General features: G+C 43.7%; 1 protein-coding gene across 1 annotated transcript in view; it reads right to left on the reverse strand.

Moving 5' to 3' along the window:
* LOC121009265 (protocadherin-10-like) overlaps positions 1 to 23,934 on the reverse strand; it is a 140,355-nt gene that overhangs the window by 18,642 nt on the left and 97,779 nt on the right. The window lies entirely within an intron of this gene.

Raw genomic sequence — 23,934 nt, forward strand, 5'->3', positions numbered from 1 at the left:
ACCATGTCAGATGGCACAACCATCAGCTTCATATCAATCAGCACAGGAGAAGGCGACTTTGAAAGACTTTGACCCCTACACCCAGACGGAGGAGAGAGGTTTCACAGCAGAGAATCAGGCATTTAGATCACCCACCACAGGAGTAGGCCCCCATTGAATCAGACCCTGGCAACCATGTCAGATGGCACAACCATCAGCTTTATATCAATCAGCACAGGAGAAGCCACCATTGAGTTACTTTGACCCCTGCACCCAGGAAGAGGAGAGAGGCCCCACAGCACATATTCTGGCATCATACTAACCACCACAGGAGAAGCCACCATTGAGTTACTTTGACCCCTGCACCCAGGAAGAGGAGAGAGGCCCCACAGCACATATTCTGGCATCATATCAGCCACCACAGGAGAAGCCACCATTTAGTTACTTTGACCCCTGCACCCAGGAAGAGGAGAGAGGCCCCACAGCACATATTCTGGCATCATACTAACCACCACAGGAGAAGCCACCATTGAGTTACTTTGACCCCTGCACCCAGGAAGAGGAGAGAGGCCCCACAGCACATATTCTGGCATCATATCAGCCACCACAGGAGAAGCCACCATTTAGTTACTTTGACCCCTGCACCCAGGAAGAGGAGAGAGGCACCACAGCACATATTCTGGCATCATATCAGCCACCACAGGAGAAGCCACCATTTAGTTACTTTGACCCCTGCACCCAGGAAGAGGAGAGAGGCACCACAGCACATATTCTGGCATCATATCAGCCACCACAGGAGAAGCCACCATTTAGTTACTTTGACCCCTGCACCCAGGAAGAGGAGAGAGGCACCACAGCACATATTCTGGCATCATATCAGCCACCACAGGAGAAGCCACCATTTAGTTACTTTGACCCCTGCACCCAGGAAGAGGAGAGAGGCCCCACAGCACATATTCTGGCATCATATCAGCCACCACAGGAGAAGCCACCATTTAGTTACTTTGACCCCTGCACCCAGGAAGAGGAGAGAGGCCCCACAGCACATATTCTGGCATCATATCAGCCACCACAGGAGAAGCCACCATTTAGTTACTTTGACCCCTGCACCCAGGAAGAGGAGAGAGGCACCACAGCACATATTCTGGCATCATATCAGCCACCACAGGAGAAGCCACCATTGAGTTACTTTGACCCCTGCACCCAGGAAGAGGAGAGAGGCCCCACAGCACATATTCTGGCATCATATCAGCCACCACAGGAGAAGCCACCATTTAGTTACTTTGACCCCTTCACCCAAACAGAGGAGAGAGGTTCCACATCAGAGAATCAGGCATCATATCAACCACCACAGGAGTAAGCCACAATTTAGTTTATTTGACCCCTGCACCCAGGAAGAGGAGAGAGGCCCCACAGCACATATTCTGGCATCATATCACACACCACAGGAGAAGGCCTCTTTCAGTGATTTAGGCCTTTGGACCCAGACAGAGGAGAGAGGTCAGAGATTAGCTTCATATCCCCCAGCACAGCAGAAGACCGCTTTATTTGACTTAGGCCTCAGCACCCAGACAGAAGACAGAGGTAGCATGGCAGAGGTTATGGCTTCATGTCACCCGTTAGTTTAACCGGCCACTTTCATCTGGTTAGGCCCCGGCGCCCAGACAGAGAAGAGTTTCATTCAACTGTGGGTTTCATAAAATACTTTCAGTCTTTTGACTGTATGGATTACAGATGGAATGACTGTTATATGTGAGTACCGCTTTCTTTGACAGATTCTAGTATGGGTACATATATGTTTTCCCAACCCCAGCACATTAGTTTGCTAATTCCAGATGTATGAAACGCAGGCCTAACTGTATCTAGTATATTGAACGCCAGATAAACTAACTTGGCCTTTTTTAAATAAAAAAAATTCCCTCACTGGAATACTTTCAGTCTTTTGACTGTATGGATTACAGATGGAATGACTGTTATATGTGAGTACCGCTTTCTTTGACAGATTCTAGTATGGGTACATATATGTTTTCCCAACCCCAGCAAATTAGTTTGCTAATTCCAGATGTATGAAACGCAGGCCTAACTGTATCTAGTATATTGAACGCCAGATAAACTAACTTGGCCTTTTTTAAATAAAAAAAATTCCCTCACTGGAATACTTTCAGTCTTTTGACTGTATGGATTACAGATGGAATGACTGTTATATGTGAGTACCGCTTTCTTTGACAGATTCTAGTATGGGTACATATATGTTTTCCCAACCCCAGCACATTAGTTTGCTAATTCCAGATGTATGAAACGCAGGCCTAACTGTATCTAGTATATTGAACGCCAGATAAACTAACTTGGCCTTTTTTAAATAAAAAAAAAATTCCCTCACTGGAATACTTTATGGCTTTTCACTGTATGGATTACAGGTGGACTGGTATTAGTAGGGGTGACACAAGCACACCCAAGTCCCTGATGTAGGATTTCTATGGCACAGACCACTATTACAAGTGATTAATGGACGTTGGGAGAGATTGTGCTGCAGCACTAGTCCCAAGATGGCCGCCGCCTATCAGCCCAGTAACATGTGCCACAAAATGGTCTGCACAACCTTTAAAAAAAATAGCCTTGGACTGTGCTGCTAAATCGCTATTGGTCTGAATCCCAGGTGTAGATGTCTGACTTGTTTGGAGCTTTGGAATGCACACTGTGGCAGCTTCTGCTGCAGCACTACAAGTCGCAAAATGGCGGCCGGCGGTCAGCCCGGGTACATGTGGATGGAAAAATCACTCTGGCCACTCTAAAAATAGCCAATCCCTATCAAAAAAGCAGCTCAGCTGCAGTTGTTCAGATGAATCACAGGTGGAGGAGAGAAATTTGCTTCCAGTTATTCAATTATCCCTGCCTATTCTCGCCCTAGCATCAGCTGCGTCTAACCCTGTTCTATTCACATCGGGAGTGAGCACGTCCCGACGTGCGCACAAGCTTATAAGAGGCTGTGTCACATGCTGCACTTGGCCAATCACAGCCTTGCCAATAGTAGGCATGGCTGCGATGGCATCTTAGGGCAAGTAGTATGATGCATGTTGATTGGCTGCTTTGCAGCCTTTCAAAATGCGCCAAAATACATGCCGAACGACGAACCCGAACCCGAACTTTTACGAAAAAGTTCGGGTTCGGGTCCGTGTCACGAACACCCCAAAATTCGGTACGGACCCGAACTATGCTCGAACTGTTCGCTCAACACTAGTTATAATGGATCATTTTATCTGGGAAGCAATCATTAGGAGAAATAAAATGGTCGCCATCCTATTAGTACACAGAAAACCTGTCCTTATCACATAGCAGGACTGTAGGAATGGAGTTCATGAGGAGACACAGAGGAGGGTGGGGGGCTGGCTAATGAGCAGCAGCACTTGTATTCAGTCTCCATTGCCACAGCCCCACATTAGCACAGTCTGTCCTGTCCATCCTCTCTGTACTTCATGTCACCTAATAAACTCCATTACCACAGAGATTCAGTTGAAGATTTTATCATCTGTATTCAGGATTATAATCCCTGACAAGTAGAGCAGAGAGGAGGATGCGGCAGCTCTTTAGCTCAGTGCTGTGAAGTAACTTGTCCTGCTGTGTGAGTAGGACAGGATTTGTGTGAACTAATGGGATGGCAGCCATTTTATTTCTCCTAATGATTGCTCCCCAGACAAAATAAGCCATTATAACTAATAAAAAGGTATTTGGGAATATGCTATTACTGAGGAAGTACTAATGTGTAAATTGAGAACGCATTGATGAGAGAAGACACCGGACTCATATTTGGTAAACTTGTTACGTGAATCCTTTCTGTTTCCTCTTTTAATTAAAAAATTCTTCTTCACGTCAATACTTTAGTTTTCCTATTTTTCCCCTATGATCAGACAAAGCGATTTTCTGTGAAAATAAATATTTTGTTGAAATATTGTTCGAAAATTAACCATGGCCTTTTTTGGGCACCACAAGACACTAGTGCAGAACCATAATCAGACAGCTTTATATGTGGATATGATTGGTTGACTTCTATTAATTTTGCTGTATTTGGCATTTTTGAAAGTTACTGATCAGACAACATTCTAAAATGGCAGCCTTAACCCTAGACTGACAGAAGACCCACAGCACTTTGCCTTTGTGCTACAATGATGAGGCTAAGCAACAAGAGCAGCCAAATGAAGTGTGAATCATATCCCTCCCAGCAATGAAGAGATCATTCAAAGTCACATTACTATGTTACAAAATATAGGAAATTGGTAAATATATCTTCTATATAAAAGAGCAGTCTCATCTTTTGACTGGCAAAATTGGTGGCTAAATGTTTAACATGCAGCCACGCACATATAATATATATGTAGCTATATGTTCCTTAAAGGGGTTATCTTATGACTAATGTAAAAAAAAAAAAATCATACATAATCTAGTACATGACAATCTCTTTCTAAAACAAACAAAGCTAGAACCAGCCCTGTACCTCACATGGATCCAGAGATCTCTCCATTCATTGCTTTGCTAGATTAAAATCAAGCTGACAGCGCAAAGGGAGTGTCTTTTCTGCTGCATCTAAGGGGGCGTGTCCATGCTCTCCCTATCACAACTCAGGAGGCAATTGAAGGACGAAACCGAGCATGTGCGGCCTTCTCAGTGAGCAGGACAAAGAAATAAGAAAAAGAACAAACAGCAGGTGGCGCCATACAGATACATTTGATTGAATAATGCAGTGGGTAAATTTTTAATTATATACAATTACAAAAGTATTCAGATCCAAGTGCTGGTTTGAAAAATATTTTTCATGGGACAACCATATAAATTCTATTTTCAACTCTCAATAATGAATATTTCTACTCAAGTAATAACCATCATTGGTGGAGAAATAACAATCCTAGAGCTTAATTTCTTGCTGTGCCCTTCCTCTATTATTTATCCTCATCCCTGTGCTAGGCCCTTTATGAGATCGCTTTATAACATCCACCACAATAATCAAAATTATTTCAATTGACAATTATCGATTATAATCTTTATTATTTGTTTTCTTTTTTTTTCTGATAGTAAATTATATTTTTCTGTTGAGGGTAAATTGTATAGAAGGAGTGAGTATCCAGTATATAGAGAGGTGCACATATATACTAAAGGGAGGACATAGAGGGAGGACTGAAGGAGAGTATATAATGTATATAGAGGGAGGACAGGAGGAGGCCATATATTGTATATAGAGGGAGGACTAGAGGAGGGTATATAATGTATATAGAGGGAGGACTGGAGGAGGGTATATAATGTATATAGAGGGAGGACTGGAGGAGGGTATATAGTGTATATAAAGGGAGGACTGGAGGAGGGTATACAATGTATATAGAGGGAGGACTGGAGAAGGCTATATAATGTATATAGAGGGAGGAATAGAGGAGGGTATATAATGTATATAGACGGAGGACTGGAGAAGGGCATGTCATGTATATAGAGGGAGGACTGGAGTAGGGTATATAATGTATATAGATAGAGGACTGGAGAAGGGCATATAATGTATATACAGGGAGGGTATGTAAAGTATATAGATGGTGAATTTATACATTATATACTCTCCTCCAGTTCTCCCTCTGTATATACTATATACCCTCCACCAGTCCTCCCTGTATATACACTATATCCCCTTTACCAGTTCACCTCTATATACATTATATGCCCTCCTCCGGTCATCCCTCTATATACACTATAAACCCTCCACCAGTCCTCCCTGTATTTACACTATATACCCTCCACCAGTCCTCCCTCTATATACATTGTAGTGTTGAGCTATATCCGCCTCCCTTCAGGTGCACTGGGTGGGGTCATTGGTTTGAGTTAAATTACGCCCACTCCCAGTGTCCTGTGCGGGTTATAGAGGAAGGAAGTAAGGAAGGATTTGCTGTTCCTGCTCAGTAAAAGATAAGTTGGTTTTAATTCCTTGTGGTTGTCTGTCTAGGCTGTTAGAGAGACGCCTGCCCCCTCCAGGTCCTGAGGGAGCAGGCTGCCTCTTTCCCCCTTTCACCATCTTAGGGATTTTAGGGTATCTTCAGCCTAGGCATGGGGACACGATCATTCCCACCTTCAGGGTCTGAACGTGGGCATAGAAGTCTAGGGAGAGCTGGTAGGGATTTGTCAGGAGGTGACCTTCATCCCCAGCTTCTTGCCTAGACACTTGTTTGTTTATATTCTGTGTATCTTGTATCCTGTCTGCCGTGACATTATAGCCCGCCAATACTTTGACTGCCATTTCTCAGCTGTTTTGAGATGGAGTCAATTGATGCGCTAGTTGATCGCATGCAGGGATTATCCCTAGAGGTTGCGGATCTGCGTAATTCGGTCACACGGTGTCAGAATGCGCTGGCATCAGGTGCAATAGGAGGAAGTCAAATTTATGGGGAGCCTAAGGTCGCTCTCCCTGATAGATTTGCAGGGGGTGTGGATGACTTTATCCGCTTTAAAGAGTCATGCAAGTTGTATTTTCGGCTGCGTCCATCTTCGTCTGGTGATGAGAGTCAGAGGGTGGGGATAATCATTTCCCTGCTTAAAGGGGACGCGCAATCCTGGGTCTTTTCTTTGCTGTCCGGTTCTCTGGCCCTCCGGTCGGTGGAAGAATTTTTTAAAGCCTTGGGATTCATTTATGATGATCCAGATCGGGTCTCGATGGCGGAGTCTAAATTGCGTAATTTATTACAAGGTGAAAATACTGCAGAGGCTTACTGCGTTGAGTTTAGGAGATGGGCTACCGAGTCAGAGTGGAATGACCCCGCGTTACGTAGTCAGTTTTGTCAGGGGTTATCTGAGAGATTGAAAGATGCCCTTGATTTTCATGAGTACCCGGATACATTGGAGAATGCTATGTCTTTGGCAGTACGGTTAGATAGACGTATTAGAGAGAGGTGTAAGGTTCCCTCCGCGCAAGGGATCCCTTCTGTGAGTGGTTTTGTCTCACCTGCTCCCCAGGGTGATATGACATGTCACTCTGGGGTAGGGGAGGAACCCATGCAGCTGGGTCAGGTATCTATCCGTTCTGGTAGTAGAAACTTTAGGAGGTTGCATAAACTGTGTTATTACTGTGGAAAAAGTGGTTATTTTATTTTTGCTTGTCCTTTTGTTAAACCACATGTTGATGAGAAAGAATCACAAAGAGGTTTACTTAAAGAAAAAAAACATCCCTGACTCTTGGTAGTGTGAATGCGGTGGTGGAGCAAGCAGGTATGCAAGCTCCCTGTAATACTTGTTTTCTCCTTCCAGCTATGGTGGCGCTAGACTCAAGATTTTTTTTTGTTGAAGTATTCATTGACTGTGGTGCTGGGGTAAACCTTATTGATTTTCTTTTTCTTCAAAATCTTGGTCTAAGTACTTGCGCTTTAGAAAGAGAGATTCCGGTTTTTGCAATTGATTCTTCCCCTCTTTCTCAAAGGAGTCTCACTCATATTGCTCACGGTATTCTGTTAAGGGTGGGTGATTCACATGTTGAGATCATGTCTTGTTTTGTCATGAAGGACTTGCCCGCTCCTATAGTCTTGGTTGACAAAACATATGGTTGATAAAACATAACCCAATTATAGATTGGCAAGCAAGACAGATGATTGGTGGAGTGAATTTTGTTCGGACAATTGTCTTGGCACATCTATCTCTGGTGTGTCTACTACGGCTTTACCTCAGTATCTCTCAGATTTTGCGGATGTCTTTTCGGAGGGTGGGGCTCAGGAATTGCCCCCTCGTGACTATGATTGTCCAGTTAATCTCATCCCAGGGGCTAAGTTGCCAAAGTCTCGGCTCTACAATCTTTCTCAACCTGAAAGAGAGGCCATGCGGAAGTATATTGCCGAGAGTTTGGCAAAGGGTCATATTAGGCCATCTAAGTCTCCGGTTGCAGTGGGTTTATTCTTTGTAAAGAAAAAGGATGGATCGCTGAGACCTTGTTTGGATTTCCGGGAATTGAACCGTATTACGGTTTCCTTTGATCTCCGATCTTTTTGATCAGATTGTTGGAGCCAAGGTGTTCTCCAAGATGGATTTAAGAGGGGCCTACAATCTGATCAGAATCAAGGAGGGGGATGAGTGGAAAACGGCCTTCAACACACACGAGGGTCATTTCGAGAATCTCGTCATGCCTTTTGGGTTAACTAACGCGCAAGCGGTATTTCGGCGATTCGTCAATGACATTTTCCATCATTTCGTGGGGAGGTTTGTGGTAGTTTACTTGGATGACATTCTAATTTACTCTCCTGATCTGAAGACCCATCAGGATCACGTGAGACAGGTTTTGTCGATCCTTCGGGAGAATAAATTATATGCCAAATTGGAGAAATGTGTGTTTTCTGTGCAGGAGCTTCCGTTTCTGGGTTATCTGCTTTCTGACTCTGGTTTTCGTTTGGACCCCGAAAAGGTCCGGGCCGTTCTGGAATGGGACCGACCAGAGAATCAGAAAGCTTTGATGCGGTTTTTGGGGTTTACTAATTATTATAGAAAATTTATCTTGAACTATTCTACCATTGTAAAATCTCTGACCGATATGACTAAGAAGGGTGCCGACGTCTCTGTCTGGTCGGATGAGACATTGCAGGCCTTTTCGGCTATTAAGGAATGTTTTGCGTCTGCTCCCATTCTGGTGCAGCCCGATGTGTCTCAACCATTCGTGGTGGAGGTTGATGCATCAGAAGTGGGGGTTGGAGCAGTGCTGTTGCAGGGTTCATCTCCTGGCAAATGGGTTCCATGTGCTTTTTTTTCCAAGAAGCTCTCAGTCGCCGAGAGGAATTATGATATAGGAGATAGGGAATTGCTGGCCATCAAATTGGCCTTTGAGGAATGACGTCACTGGTTGGAGGGGGCGTCTCATCCCGTTACAGTATATACGGATCATAAGAATTTGGCTTACCTACAATCTGCCAAGCGTCTGAATCCTAGACAGGCCAGATGGTCACTGTTCTTTACCAGGTTAAATTTTGTGGTTACTTTTCGCCCGGGGATTAAAAACGTCAAGGCTGATGCGCTGTCTCGCAGTTTTCCTGGGGAATGTGATTCAGAGGATCCTGCTCCGATTTTGGCTGATGGGGTGGTGGTCTCCGCTCTGTACCCCGAATTGGAGATGGAGGTGCTGGGAGCCCAGGAGGGGGCTCCTGGTTCTTGTCCCCCAGGAAGGTTGTTTGTTCCTGATGGACTGCGATACAAGGTATTCAAGGAACATCACGATACTGTCCTTGCTGGACATCCTGGTGGTAAGTCCACCTTTGATCTTGTGTCCCAGAGGTTCTGGTTCTGGTTACGTAAGGGTGTTGAGGATTACGTAGCAGCTTGTGAAACCTGTGCACGGTCAAAGGTTGCTCACACTCGACCTGCTGGTTCACTTCTTCCTTATCTATTTCGTCTCGTCCTTGGACGCACTTGTCTATGGACTTTATTACGGATCTGCCGAGTTCCTCCGGGAAAACAGTAATTTTGGTGGTTGTTGACCGTTTTAGTAAAATGGCTCACTTTGTATCATTAGCCAGTCTGCCCAATGCCAAGACTCTTGCTCCGATTTTTGTTGACAATATTGTGAAATTGCATGGCATTCTCTCGGATGTGGTTTCTGATAGGGGCACGCAATATGTCTCCAGGTTTCAACTTTCGTTCTCTTCGGCTTTTCATCCACAGTTGAATGGGCAGACAGAGCATACTAATCAAAACCTGGAGACCTACTTGAGGTGCTTTGTGGCTGAGAATCAGGAGGACTGGTCCTCATTCTTGTCCCTAGCAGAGTTTGCTTTGAATAACCGTAGGCAGGAGTCCACGGGTAAGTCGCCATTTTTTGGCGCATACGGTTTTCATCCTCAGTTTGGTACCTTTTCTGGGGCTGGTTCCTCTGGGATGCGAGAGGAGGAGAGATTTTCTTCTACCTTGTCTTCTATCTGGCGGAGGATCCAAGTGAATTTGGAGAAGATGGGTGAGAGGTATAAGCGAATGGCTGACAAGAGACGTGTGACTGGTCCGGACCTGTGGGTGATCTGGTGTGGTTGTCTACTAAAAATATTAAACTGAGAGTACCCTCTTGGAAACTGGGTCCAAGATTTATTGGACCTTACAAAATATCTGCGGTGGTCAATCCATTAGCGTTTCGTCTGGATCTTCCGCAGACTTGGAGGATCCATGATGTGTTCCACAAGTCTTTACTGAAGAAATATGTGAAACCGGTGGAACCATCGCCATTGCCTCCTCCCCCTGTTCTGGTTGATGGAAATTTAGAGTTCGAGATCTTCAGGGTTCGGGGTTCCCTTCAGTACCTGGTACACTGGAGGGGATACGGCCCTGAGGAGAGGATGAGGGTTCCGGCTGGGGATGTTAGTGCCAGCCGACTGGTGAGGACTTTTCACAGATCCTACCCGGATAAAGTTGGGCCGGGGTGTCCGGAGGTCACCCGTAGAAGGGGGAGTACTGTCATGCCCTGCTCAGGCTATGTGCGGAGGTCTGCCAGATTAGCAGCACGTGTGTAGCCTTTTGTTTTTGTTTTGGTGTTGAGCTATATCCACCTCCCTTCAGGTGCACTGGGTGGGGTCGTTGGTTTGAGTTAAATTACGCCCATTTCCAGTGTCCTGTGCGGGTTATAGCTTCTGTCTGGCTCAGAGGAAGGAAGGAAGGATTTGCTGTTTCTGTTCAGTAAAAGATAAGTTGGTTTTGCCTCCTTGTAGTTGTCTGTCTAGGCTGTTAGAGAGATGCCTGCCCCCTCCAGGTCCTGAGGGAGCAGGCTGCCTCTTCCCCCTTTCACCATCTTAGGGATATTAGGGTATCTTCAGCCTAGGCACGGGGACACGATCATTCCCACCTTCAGGGTCTGAACGTGGGCATAGAAGTCTAGGGAGAGCTGGTAGGGATTTGTCAGGAGGTGACCTTCATCCCCAGCTTCTTGCCTAGACACTTGTTTGTTTATATTCTGTGTATCTTGTATCCTGTCCGCCGTGACAGTCCTCCCTCTATCTACATTATATTCCCTCCTCCAGTCCTCCCTCTATATACACTATATACCCTCCACCAGTCCTCCCTGTATATACACTATATACCCTCCACCAGTCTTCCCTCTATATACATTATGTACCCTCCTCTAGTCCTCCCTCTATATACATTATACTCTCCTCCAGTCCTCCCTCTATATACCCTTCACCAGTCCTCACTGTATATACACTATATACCCTCCTCCAGTCCTCTATTTATATACATTATATATTCTTCTCCAGTCCTCCCTCTATATACATTATATATTGTTCTCCAGTCCTCCCTCTATATACATTATATTACCTTCTCCAGTCCTCCCTCTATATACATTATATTCCCTCCTCCACTCCTCTCTCTATATACACTATATACCCTTCACCAGTCTTCCCTCTATATACATTATATATCCTCCTCCAGTCCTCCCTGTATATGCACTATATACCCTCCACCAGTCCTCCCTCTATATACATTGTATTCCCTCCTCCAGTCCTCCCTCTATATACATTATACTCTCCTCCAGTCCTCCCTCTATATACCCTTCCCCAGTCCTCACTGTATATACACTGTATACCCTCCACCAGTCCTCCCTCTATATACATTATATACCCTCCACCAGTCCTCCCTCTATATACACTATATATCCTCCTCCACTCCTCCCTCTATATACACTATATATCCTCCTCCAGACCTCCCTGTATATACACTATATACCCTCCACCAGTCCTCCTAGCAGCTGTCCTGCTCAAGGAACTGGTAGCCTTACTCTGCAGCAGTGCGTTCTCTCTACCCCCCAACCCCTTGCCCCAGCAGCTGTTACAATGAGATTCTGGCTACAGTCAGTGCCGGCTACTGCTGTGATCTGGAACGCTGCATCAGCATATCATGTGCAGGGACGGTAGGGATTTAAGACCCCCAAGTGATGCGCTGATTTAGCACTCCAGAAGAAAAAAGAAAAAAATAATATGTCACAATATTTAACAAAATCAGCATTGTCAGGCTGAAAAAAGCAATTTAACCAAATTAATTTGATTAATCGTGCAGCTCTAAATGCAGCGTATTATTCTTTTACCATCATGAAAAATGCTCGGCACCATGCAATAGTGTTAGGGCAGGTGAGATTGGGAGCAGATGAAGGCCCCCCCCTTTATCTAAACACTAAGACAACACTGACCAGGGCATCTGAGGGGTTAAATGGCCAGGATCATAGGAATCTCTGACCCTGGCTGCTGGAGATTGTTGTCAGGTATATAATGCGGCTGCAGATTCAAGTCCTGACCCTAAACCATGTTACTTACTCACAACTACGGTACATTAACAGTGTACATCGGTAACAGGTTAATACAACCATTTGGGGTAGATATAATTTATTGAATAGTTTTTAATATTTTTTTGAGTGGGATGTAAAAAGCATTTCTGCAGTTGCTTAGTGCCTTTAAAATGCGTTAACTGTATTATACGAGCTAATAACTTCACTCAAAGCGGGTCTGCACACTTTGGAAGATTACTTACTCCCTGGAATGACAATGAGTTTAGAAAAATAAAAATTAGCCAAACATTATTGATATGCATTATAAAGTTCATCAGAGCAAAAAATATAGCCACCCTTTCAAGGATTAAGCTATTACAGTTACTAACAAATGGTCGCAAGTAACACTGTATCACCCTGTGCCTGAGTTATGGTAAGAGGGTATTACTATCAGAGCAATCACTGTACTGTCTTTTTATGTGTGACCAGTTGCTAGACATCCAGTCTATTGGTATAGGAACCCTGTACCCCCGATATCACAGATACTGGGGTGACAAGATACAGTGACCCTTCTGTAGCCAGATCAAACGTCTGTATCTGTTAACTAGTCTTTGAATGACACTAACGGCATTGGGGAACCTTCTATCCCCCTCCCTAAATGCCCGGGTGTAGTAGAAAAGAGCTAGTCTATTAAGGATCCTCCATAGCATATATTAGCCCCAATACTTCTACCCCACTAAAGCAACAGACTGTAAAGTGGGCCTACACTATTCCATCATCATCAGGGGTCAGTGGGGCTAGCTGGATTGCAGTGGGGCATGGAATCCCACCCAGAACCTGCTATTAGGAAACACATGACACTACTACCTCATCCTCATAGAGTGCCACTCACTTAAGCAATATTGATGGTGGCTCCAGTGACAGCCAGCAAGGGGTGCCTCTGGTGCAATTAGGATAGAAAGAAGGTAGAGGACAACATGCTTGACACCAAATAAAGTATATCTATGAAGTACTGGTAAATACTACCGCAATCCAGCACTTACTCAGTGCTACACACTGCAGGGGTATACTCTTACAGTAAGGTAAGTATGACGCAATAATATGTATGATAATCCTATAATGGGGTGGCCCCATAACAGTAATGCATAAAAGCATATTACTGTGCCACTAACATCTGTTGTGAGAGTACCACTAACATTTAATAAATATCTGTGGGTTTCCTGTCCTGGGCGGAGGATCCTCTCTCCTGGTGCTGTCATAGGACGAAGGGAAAAACTGGCATTGTGGGAGTTACCAAATCCTCAAACAATGCAAGAAAAGAAATTATGAAGTGTGGTCTAACCGCAAGCCTAAAACACATATCACAAAGGAGCCTACTGAATGAAGCATGCAAAGGAAATGTGGTCATTACTCCCCATTGGCTTCAGGGTTCGGAGTCTATAAATCCATTAGAACTCTATTCTTCTAATTAACCTGTCCCAATCACGCTGAAGTTTCAGAGGGGGAATCAACTCAATCCCCTGAAAACTAACACATTTGGCATCTCCCTCCATGCACACTCTATACGAAATTCGCAACAGGGAACATGCATTATTGCCTGTCAGTAATACATTGACAGATTAAGACATGTATTTTCTGCCATAGCAACCCATCGGTGTGCCACAATCTTACTACAATCACTATTACTCATAACACTTAGGCCTCTTGCACACAAATGTGTGCTGCCCTTGCCCGTGCTGCAGATTGCGGTCCGCAATGCACGGGCACTGACCATGGGCCAGCCACATGCGGATCGCAACCCCATTCAATTAAATAAAGGTCCGCGATCCGCCCGTTCCGCAAAAATATAGGACAGGTTCTATCTTTTTGCGGAACGGAAGCACAGAACCCACAAGTGAATGAGATGAGTTCGCATCCGTAATGCGGAATACACACGCCCGGTGTCCCGTGTATTGCAGACCCGCCGTATGCAGGCTGCGTGAGGTGAACGCATTGCACCCGCACTGAATCCGGCCCCATTCACTTCTATGGGGTTGTGCACATGAGCTGTGATTTTCACGCATCACTTGTGCGTTGCGTGAGAATCGCAGCATGATCTATATTGTGCGTTTATCACGCAACACATGCCCCATAGAAGTGAATGGGGCTGCGTGAAAATCACAAGCATCTGCAAGCAAGTGCGGATGCGGTGCGATTTTCACGCATGGTTGCTAAGATGACAGTCTATTCACTGTATTATTTTCCCTTATAACATGGTTATAAGGGAAAATAATAGCATTCTTTAATACAGAATGCTTAGTAGAAGGTAAATTGAGGGTTAAAATAAATAAATAAATTAACTCACCTCCTCCTCTTGATCGCTTAGTTGCCGATCTCTTCTTACTTCTTTAATCATGAGCTGCCGGCTAAAGGACCTGTGGTGATGTCACATCACATGGTCCAATCACATGGTCCATCACCGTGGTGATGGGCCATGTGATTGGACCATGTTATGAGCTCAGTGATGTCACCACAGGTCCTTTGATAGGTCCTGAAGAAAGAACAGGAGACCGACAGCTACGAGATCAATTGGAGGAGGTGAGTAAATTTTTATTTATTTTTTTAACCCTCAATTGACCTTCTACTAAGCATTCTGTATTAAAGAATGCTATTATTTTCCCTTATAACCATGTTATAAGGGAAAATAATTACATCTACACAACCCTTGAACCCAAACAGTTCTTCAGTGAAGAAGTTCGGGTCTGGGTACCACATTCAGTTTTTCGGGTCTGGGTACTCATTGCACCCGGGACGCATCCTGAGCCAAAACGTGACACCCGTGTGAGCCCAGCCTTAAAAGGATTTTCCGAGACTTAGGCCCCTTTCACACGGGCGAGAATTCTGTGCGGGTGCAATGCGTGAGGTGAACGTATTGCACCCGCACTGAATCCGGACCCATTCACTTCAACGAGGCTGTGCACATGAGCGGTGATTTTAACGCATCACTTGTGCGTTGCGTGAAAATCGCAGCATGTTCTATATTCAGCATTTTTCACTCAACGCAGGCCCCATAGAAATGAATGGGCATGCGTGAAAATCGCAAGCATCCGCAAGAAAGTGCGGATGCGGTGCGATTTTCACGCATGGTTGCTAAGAGATGATAGGGATGAAAGCAACCCCGGACCCCATTAAAGTCTATTCACTGTATTATTTTCCCTTATAACATGGTTATAAGGGAAAATAATAGCATTCTTAATACAGACTGCTTACTAAAATGTGGATTGAGGGGTTAATAAAATTAAAAAAATTAACTCACCTTATCTAATTGATCGCGCAGCTGGCATCATCTTATTGCTTCTTCTTTCAGGACCTGCAAAAGGACCTTCTATCTTTATTCAGCAGGACCTGCGCTGACATCACAGCACTCACCACGTGGTGAGCGCGATTACGTCATCAAAGGTCCTTTTGTAGGTCCTGAAAGAAGAAGCAAGAAGATGATGCCAGCTGCGCGATCAATTGGATAAGGTGAGTTAATACTTTTTTTTTTAACCCCTAAATCCACATTTTAGTAAGCATTCTGTATTAGGCATGCTATTATTTTCCTTTATAACCATGTTATAAGGGAAAATAATAAAATGAATAGAACACCTAACCCAAACCTGAACTTCAGTGAAGAAGTCCGGGTTCGGGCCTGGGTACAACATTCAGTTTTTTCTCACGGGCGTGCAAAACACAAAAAACTAAACATCGGAATGCAATCGCAGTCAAAACTGACTGCAATTGCATGCTTACTCACGCAGGTTTACCGCAATGTACAAGCGACACATCCGGAGCAAATTCAGAACGCCCGTGTGAAAGAGGCCTTAAATACTGATGACCTATCCTCAGGATAGTTCATCAGTATCTGATCAGTGGAGATCCAACACCTGGGTCTCCCATTGATCAACTGTTTTAGAAGGCACCAGCAGTCCTGTGAGCGCCGCTGCCTTTTTGCAGCTTACCAAGCACAGTTCCGTACATTGTATAGCAGCTGTGCTTGGTATCTCGCTCAGCCCCATTTACTGCTAAGAGGCTGAGCTGTGCCTAGGCCAGGTGACACATGAATGTGTCGTCACTTGGCAAATGCCGCTGCCTTCTCAAACAGCTGATTGGCGGGTGACCCGGATGTCAAACCCCCACCGATCAGATCAGGACAGATCATCAGCATTTAAGTCTTGGAAAACCCCTTTAAGGATTTATAAGGCAGAGATATGAGGTAATTCATGTCCCCTTTGACGCCTCTTCTCTAGACTATATACATATAATTCTTTTAGTCTGCTCTTATGACTAAGACCAATTATGCCTCATATGAGTTTAGTCTCTCTTCATATTTTTTTGATTTGTAAAGTGGCAATATTACGTTTGTGTCTTGCTAGTCCATGCCTTTTTTAATATATGACAGCATTCTGCTGGCCTTAGAAGCAGCTAGTTGTTTTCTTTTAAAAACAGCAGCACACCTGTCCATTGGCTGTGTCCAGCTCCATTAAAGTTAATTGGGCTGAGGTGCAACAACTTAAACAAACCGTAGACAGGTATGGTGCAGTTTTTGAAAGAAAGGACCAAATAACGATGTTTTTCTACTCCCAGACAACCCTTGAAAGAAAGTCTGATCCCTCCAAAATCAGTGTCAAAGAAAAAATAGTTATGTTTCACGGGACCTACCTTACATGGCTGTCAGCTTAAACTGATTCTGGAGGTGATAGACTCCCCTTAACCCCTTTCTGACATCCAACGTACCTGTCCAGCAGATGTTCTGTCTCTAAATAAGGTGCCCGCTCCAGAGAAGAGCGAGAGTCATAGCCACCGGGTGCCTTCTGTTTCATACAGCAGACACCTGGGGCTAATATCTGTGATCAGCGATAATGAGGTAAAAAAAACTGAAGCATCCACTTCACAGGCAGGAACAAATTTGTATGGCTGAGACTGGGGAAGACATTCCTTAGCAGTAAGGCTACTTTCACACTAGCATTTCTGGGTCCGCTTGTTAGATCCGTTTCAGGGCTCTCACAAGCGGCCCAAAACGGATCAGTTAAGCCCCAATGTATTCTGAATGGATAAGGATCCATTCAGAACGCATCAATTTGGCTGCGTTTGGCCTCCGTTGTTTTTTTTAGACGGTCACTAAAAAGGAAGCTTGCAGCGTTTTGGTGACCGTCTGACTATGCGGAGCCAAACGGATCTGTCCTGACTTACAATGTAAGTCAATGGAGACAGATCTGTTTTTCACTGACACAATATGGTACAATTGGTTTCAATGTAAGTCAAGACGGATCCGGTTTGACTTAGACTTTTTTTTTTTATGTATAATGCAAATGTATCCGTTTTTAACGGATACAAGCGTTTGCATTATTGGTGCGGATCCTTCTGTGCAGATACAAGACAGATCCGCACCAAACGCGAGTGTGAAAGTAGCTTAATAGGCCAGAGCCTGTACAAGGCTTCTAGGCCTATTACTGGTACATTCCAAGGCAGGCCTGCCGATGGCAGCACTGCATTGGAACATACAGATTTTTATATTCCGTAATGGATAAAATTCTATTACTTAAAACAATTGGCAATCTAATAATTGCATGTTGGGTCCCCTCAAGGGCCTAAAAAAAGTGGAAAAAAAAAAGTTCTGAAAAATATTTAAAAAAGAAAAACATAAACAAGATAAAATGCAAAGACAAAATAAAACATAATATACAAAAGACAAAATAAAACATAATAGGCATTACCATGTCCAAAATTATCCATACTATTAAAATATAAAAATATTTATCCTGTATGGCAAAGGGTGTAACAGAAAAAATCTAAATGGCAGATTCATAATTTTTTCGTCACTTCATCTTCCCAAAAAAAAGGAAGAAAAAATTATCGAAAAGTCATATACAAGCCAAAATTATAGCTCACACAGCTCCATAAATATAACTACAAAAAAGTTATAGGGGTAGAATACAGTGATGAAAAGAAAAAATAAATGTTTTCCAAACCTTTTTATATATTTTTTGTATTAAAACACACGAAAAACTAAATAAAAGTGGTATTGCTGCAATTAGAGATAAGCGAATTTCATATTTTGAAATTCGTTCACACTTCGTTTGTTGATAAAAGTTGAATTGCGTTATGGATTCTGTTACCACGGACCATAACGCAATTCTATGACGGAATGCATAACGAAATGCCTTTAGAGGCCTTCCGCTATTCATTCTGTCATAATAGAAGTCTATGGGCTGCAAAATGGATCTGTCCCGTTTTCGTTATGCAGGAGAGGACTCCGTGGTCCGTGGTAACGGAATCCATAACGCAATTCACCTTTCACCAAAAAAACGAAGTGTGAACGAATTTCATAAGCGGAAATTCGCTTTAGCTGCAATCCTATTCACCTGGAGAATGAATGTAACAGTTCAGCTTTACTGCATTGTATGCCATTTTAAATGGTGCCAATAGAAAGTACAACTTGCTCTCCAAAAAACAAGCCCTGCTATGTCAATGGAAAAATAAAATAGTTATTGCCCTAATAAAGTAAAAAATTAAAACGCAAAACGGGAAAAAATGCCATGTCAGGATGGAGCTAAGGATAATTGTATTTGACGGAGAGCAATTTTGTAGTTCAGTGAATGGAGGTAATAGCCACTACCTTACAAATTATGGATGGGCCAGGGTTTCACAGCACAGACAAGTGTCTGGTCAACATATTATGCAAGTAAATATCAATCGCCAAGGAAATTGAAACATCCAAGAGCACTACAAAATGCCAAGAGAAATATTTCCATGCGTTCAGCAATTGAATCAACAGAAGCTGCACATAAACCCGTCTTTTCCCCAAATTGTGTTATATATCCCCTGAAAACCAAAGTAAGAAAATGTCTTCTGATAACCAGATAAATAGGATCTTGCTACAGTTTTGTTACAGTATATAAAACAGCAGGCTTACTGTAGCTGGCGCCCTCTGTATTCAGCAGCTGTCACATATCTTTGATGACTTAGTGAATACTGACTCTGAATCTCATTTGCATTCCAGCAGCCAAAGGAAAAACAAACCGTTTGACAGCACGTATAGAAAATGAAAGAGGCGTTCACCAGCTCTTCTGCACGGTTAATACAACAAACCAGAGTTTGTAGCAGATTCTTTTTCAAAGGGAATGTTTTCTTTCCTAAGAGGCTTATCTATCAAGTGCTGAAGTGGTTATGGCAAAGCAATTTGCCTATTTAGGAAACAAGAAGTCAATTTTCCACTATTGCCCTCTCTACCCTTCCTCAATATCAAAAAGAAAAACTGCAACGAAATGCAAATAATATCTGCAGGCTGTGCTACGTCAATCCAAAAGAGTCTATCCAGCGCTGACCGTGGAAACAGGAATGTCATTCGAGCAAATTATAACACTCTCAGCTTTCTATAATGGCACACATTGGGGAGTTGAGACACATGCTTTTCCTGTCACATCAAAGGTGACAGCCTTGCTGGAGATCAGAATTTATGGTAATGTAATGTATTCATTAGCATGGTTATATCAATATTTTTCTGGGTTTTATGGGACAGGTGAACTAATGATACCAGGCTAGAATTTACTTCCAATACGACAAAAATTCAAAAATATATCATCGTAAAATGACATTATTTAAATCAGAATTTTATTATAAATCTTTCAATCATTTTTATTGGGTTTTTGTGACCCTCTGTTAAAAAATGAGACTTGCTAACATTTTTCTGTTTTCTGCAGCTCACTTTTCACCTGTACTGTGTATACGCAAGTTGGGAGAGTAGAGTGACAAAGTAAGGGTGGGTTTCACATAAGCGTTATGTATTCCGTTATAGAAAAAAACGGAATCCGTTAGACGGAAGTCAAAACGGAAGCCTTTAAGAGGCATTCCGCTTTGATCCTTCATAATACAAGTCTATGGGCAGCATAACGGATCCGTCCTGGTTTCCCATAGACTTCTATTATGACGGATCAAAACGGAATGCCTCTTAAAGACTTCCGTTTTGACTTCTTTCTTATGGATTCCGTTATTTTCTGTTATAATGGAAAACAAAAACGTAATCCATAACGCTGATGTGAACCCACCCTAATATAGGGGGAGATGTATCAAACTGGTGTAAAGTAGAACTGGCTTAGTTGCCCATAGCAACCAATCAGATTGCACCTTTCATTTTTCACAGCTCCTTTGGAAAATGAAAGGTGGAATCTGATTGGTTGCTATGGGCAACTAAGCCAGTTCTACTTTACACCAGTTTGATACATCTCCCCCATAGTTTGTAAAGCTGAAAAATGCCATCTTTCCATCCAGTTCAGCCGGTTATCCTGCAACACTGATGCAGGGGAAGGCAAAAAACCCTCATGAGGTTGAAGCCAATTTTCCTCATTTTAGGGGGGAAAATTCCTTCCTAACTCCAATTAGGCAATCAGAATAACTCCCTGGATCAACGAACCATCTCTAGCAACTATAAAATCTAATATTATTACACTCCAGAAATAGATCCAGGCCCCTCTTGAACTTTTTGATCCGCGTGCATAATATGATGTTCAGCAGGCCGACAGCGGTAGTGGCATGATGACTGCAGAAACCATATGCAATTGAAGATGATGGTAGGCAGGACGACAATGGCAGTGAAATGATGGCGGCAGCAGTTGTACAATACAGAACATGATAGTAGGCAGGCAGACAGTGGTAACCTCAGGGTTCATGCATATGACGTGGTTTTGGTCCACATCCGATCCGCAGTTTTTGTGGGTCGGATGTGGACCCATTCATCTCAGTGGGGCTGAATAAGATGAGAGCGATTGACTTGAATTGGTCCGCATCTGCCAGATACAACCAAAGACAGGGCTTCACCTTTTTGCAGTGCAGGGATACGGATTGTAAGAACGCTACAAAGCGCTTCTTTGGGTTTTTGGGTCCGTGTCTCTGCACCACAACAAGATAGAACATGTTCTATCTTTGGGCGTAAGTTACGGATCACAGCCCCATTAAAGTCAATGGGTCCACATCCGCAAGTAGATTTCACATAGCTGGTGCACGGGCACTGAGCACTACGCTGGTGTGCATGAATCCTAAGTAGGACACGGTACAACTAGACCAGACAAGTAGAGATGTCCCGAACTATTCGCCGGCGAACATAGCTTGTTCGCGTTCGCCGCGGCGGGCGAACATATGCGATGTTCGGTCCACGCCCTATACATCATCATTGAGCAAACTTTGATCCTGTACCTCACAGTCAGCAGACACATTCCAGCCAATCAGCATACCCTCCCTCCCAGACCCTCCCACCTCCTATCAAAAAGCAAGGACAGCATCCATCTTAGATTCATTCTGAAGCTGCAGTGTCACAAATTTGACTAAGTTGTAATCGCAATGCGATTAATACAGGTTATATTAATCGCATTGCGAATTCAACTTAGAGCTGGGTTCCTAATGGTTGTTGTATTGCTAGAATATTGAGAATATAGTGCTATATTCGTTATATTTGTCAATTCTAGCAATACAACCATTAGGAACTCAGATCTAAGTTGTAATCGAAATGCGATTGAGGCTGAGTTCACACAGGCGAGATTTCCGCGCGGGTGCAATGCGTGAGGTGAACACATTGCACCCGCACTGAATCTGGACCCATTCATTTCTATGGGGCTGTGCACATGAGCTGTGATTTTCACGCATCACTTATGCGTTGCGTGAAAATCGCAGCATGCTCTATATTGTGCATTTATCACGCAACGCAGGCCCCATAGAAGTGAATGGGGCTGAGTGAAAATCGCAAGCATCCACAATCAAGTGCAGATGCGGTGCGATTTTCACGCATGGTTGCTAAGATGACAGTCTATTCACTGTATTATTTTCCCTTATAACATGGTTATAAGGGAAAATAATAGCATTCTTTAATACAGAATGCTTAGTAGGTGGTCAATTGAGGGTTAAAAAAATAATAATTATTAACTCACCTTCTCCTCTTGATCGCGTAGCTGCCGGTCTCTTCTTACTCCTTTAATCATGAGCTGCCGGCTAAAGGACCTGTGGTGACGTCAGATCACATGGTCCAATCACATGGTCCATTGCCGAACCCAAACCTGAACTTCTGTGAAGAAGTTCGGGTCTAGGTACCACAGTCAGTTTTTTATCACGCGCGTGCAAAACGCATTGCACCCGCGCAATAAAAACTGAACAACGGAACAAAATCGCAGTCAAAACTGACTGCAATTGGGTACCTACTCGCGCGGGTTTGCCGCAACGCATCCGGACCTTATCCGGACACGCTCGTGTGAACTCAGCCTAATACAGGTTATATTAATCGCATTACGAATTCAACTTAGAGCTGGGTTCCTAAGGCTGGTTTCACACGGGCGTTGCGGATTAAGGCCGGATGCGTTCAGAGTGCGTTCAGTGAAACTCGCACTATTTTGCAAGCAAGTTCAGTCAGTTTTGTCTGCGGTTGCGTTTAGTTGTTCAGTTTTTTCCGCGCGGGTGCAATGCATTTTGATGCGTTTTTCACGCGCGTGATAAAAAACGGAATGTTTACAAACAACATCTCTTAGCAACCATCAGTGAAAAACGCATCACACCCTCACTTGCTTGAGGATGCAATGCGTTATTCACGCAGCCCCATTCACTTCTATGGGGCCAGGGCTGCGTGAAAAACGCAGAATATAGAACATTCTGCGATTTTCACGCAACGCAGAACTGATGCGTGAAAAACAACGCTCATGTACACAGACCCATTGAAATTAATGGGTCAGGATTCAGTGCGGGTGCTATGCGTTCACGTCACGCATTGCACCCGCGCGGAAAACTTGCTCATGTGAAAGGGACCTAATGGTTGTATTGCTAGAATATAACGAAGATTGAGAATATAGTGCTATATTCGTTATATTCGTCAATTCTAGCAATACAACCATTAGGAACTCAGATCTAAGTTGAATTCGCAATGCGATTAATGCAGGTTATATTAATCGCATTGCGAATTCAACTTACCACACTCTGCGTCAACTACGTAATTTTCCATGGGAGTTTTGCCATGGATCCCCCTCCGGCATGCCACAGTCCAGGCGTTAGTCCCCTTGAAACAACTTTTCCATCACTATTGTGGCCAGAAAGAGTCCCTGTGGGTTTTAAAATTTGCCTGTCTATTGAAGTCTATGGCGGTTCGCCCGGTTCGCCCGTTCGCGAACATTTGCGTAAATCCGCGTTCGCCGTTCGCGAACGGAAAATTTTATGTTCGCGACATCTCTACAGACAAGCAGAAACTGCACCAAATTTAGCACAATAATGAATGCTATGAGGAGTGAAGCGTAAAGATTGTCTACAGCACATAAAAAAGTTAGGGCACACTATGTACGCACCACAATGCTATTGCATTTTGCTAAATTTTTAAATGCCAAACAGAAAAATCTCAAGGAGACTGGACCTACACTTCAAGAAGATCATATACTAACAATGTGAACATGGCCCCTTGTTCTCATGAGGATTCAGATGTATCAGAGACTGGGCTGTGTTATCCACAAGCGTTATGGCAGCTGAAGTGTAGAAAATCTTTATAATTAAGCCTCATGCACATGACTATAGCAGGTTCATGCCCGTATTGTGGCCTGCAAACAGCAGGTCTGCAATATACGGGCATCGGCCGTGTGCTCACCGTGTCACTTGAATTGGTCCGCAATCTGAAAGATACAGAGGCACGGAAACGGAAGCCCACGGAAACCCTATGGAGTGTGCACCATGGGTTTTCT

This window comes from Bufo bufo, chromosome 1 (assembly GCF_905171765.1).
Source record: "Bufo bufo chromosome 1, aBufBuf1.1, whole genome shotgun sequence".
Lineage (NCBI taxonomy): Eukaryota > Metazoa > Chordata > Amphibia > Anura > Bufonidae > Bufo > Bufo bufo.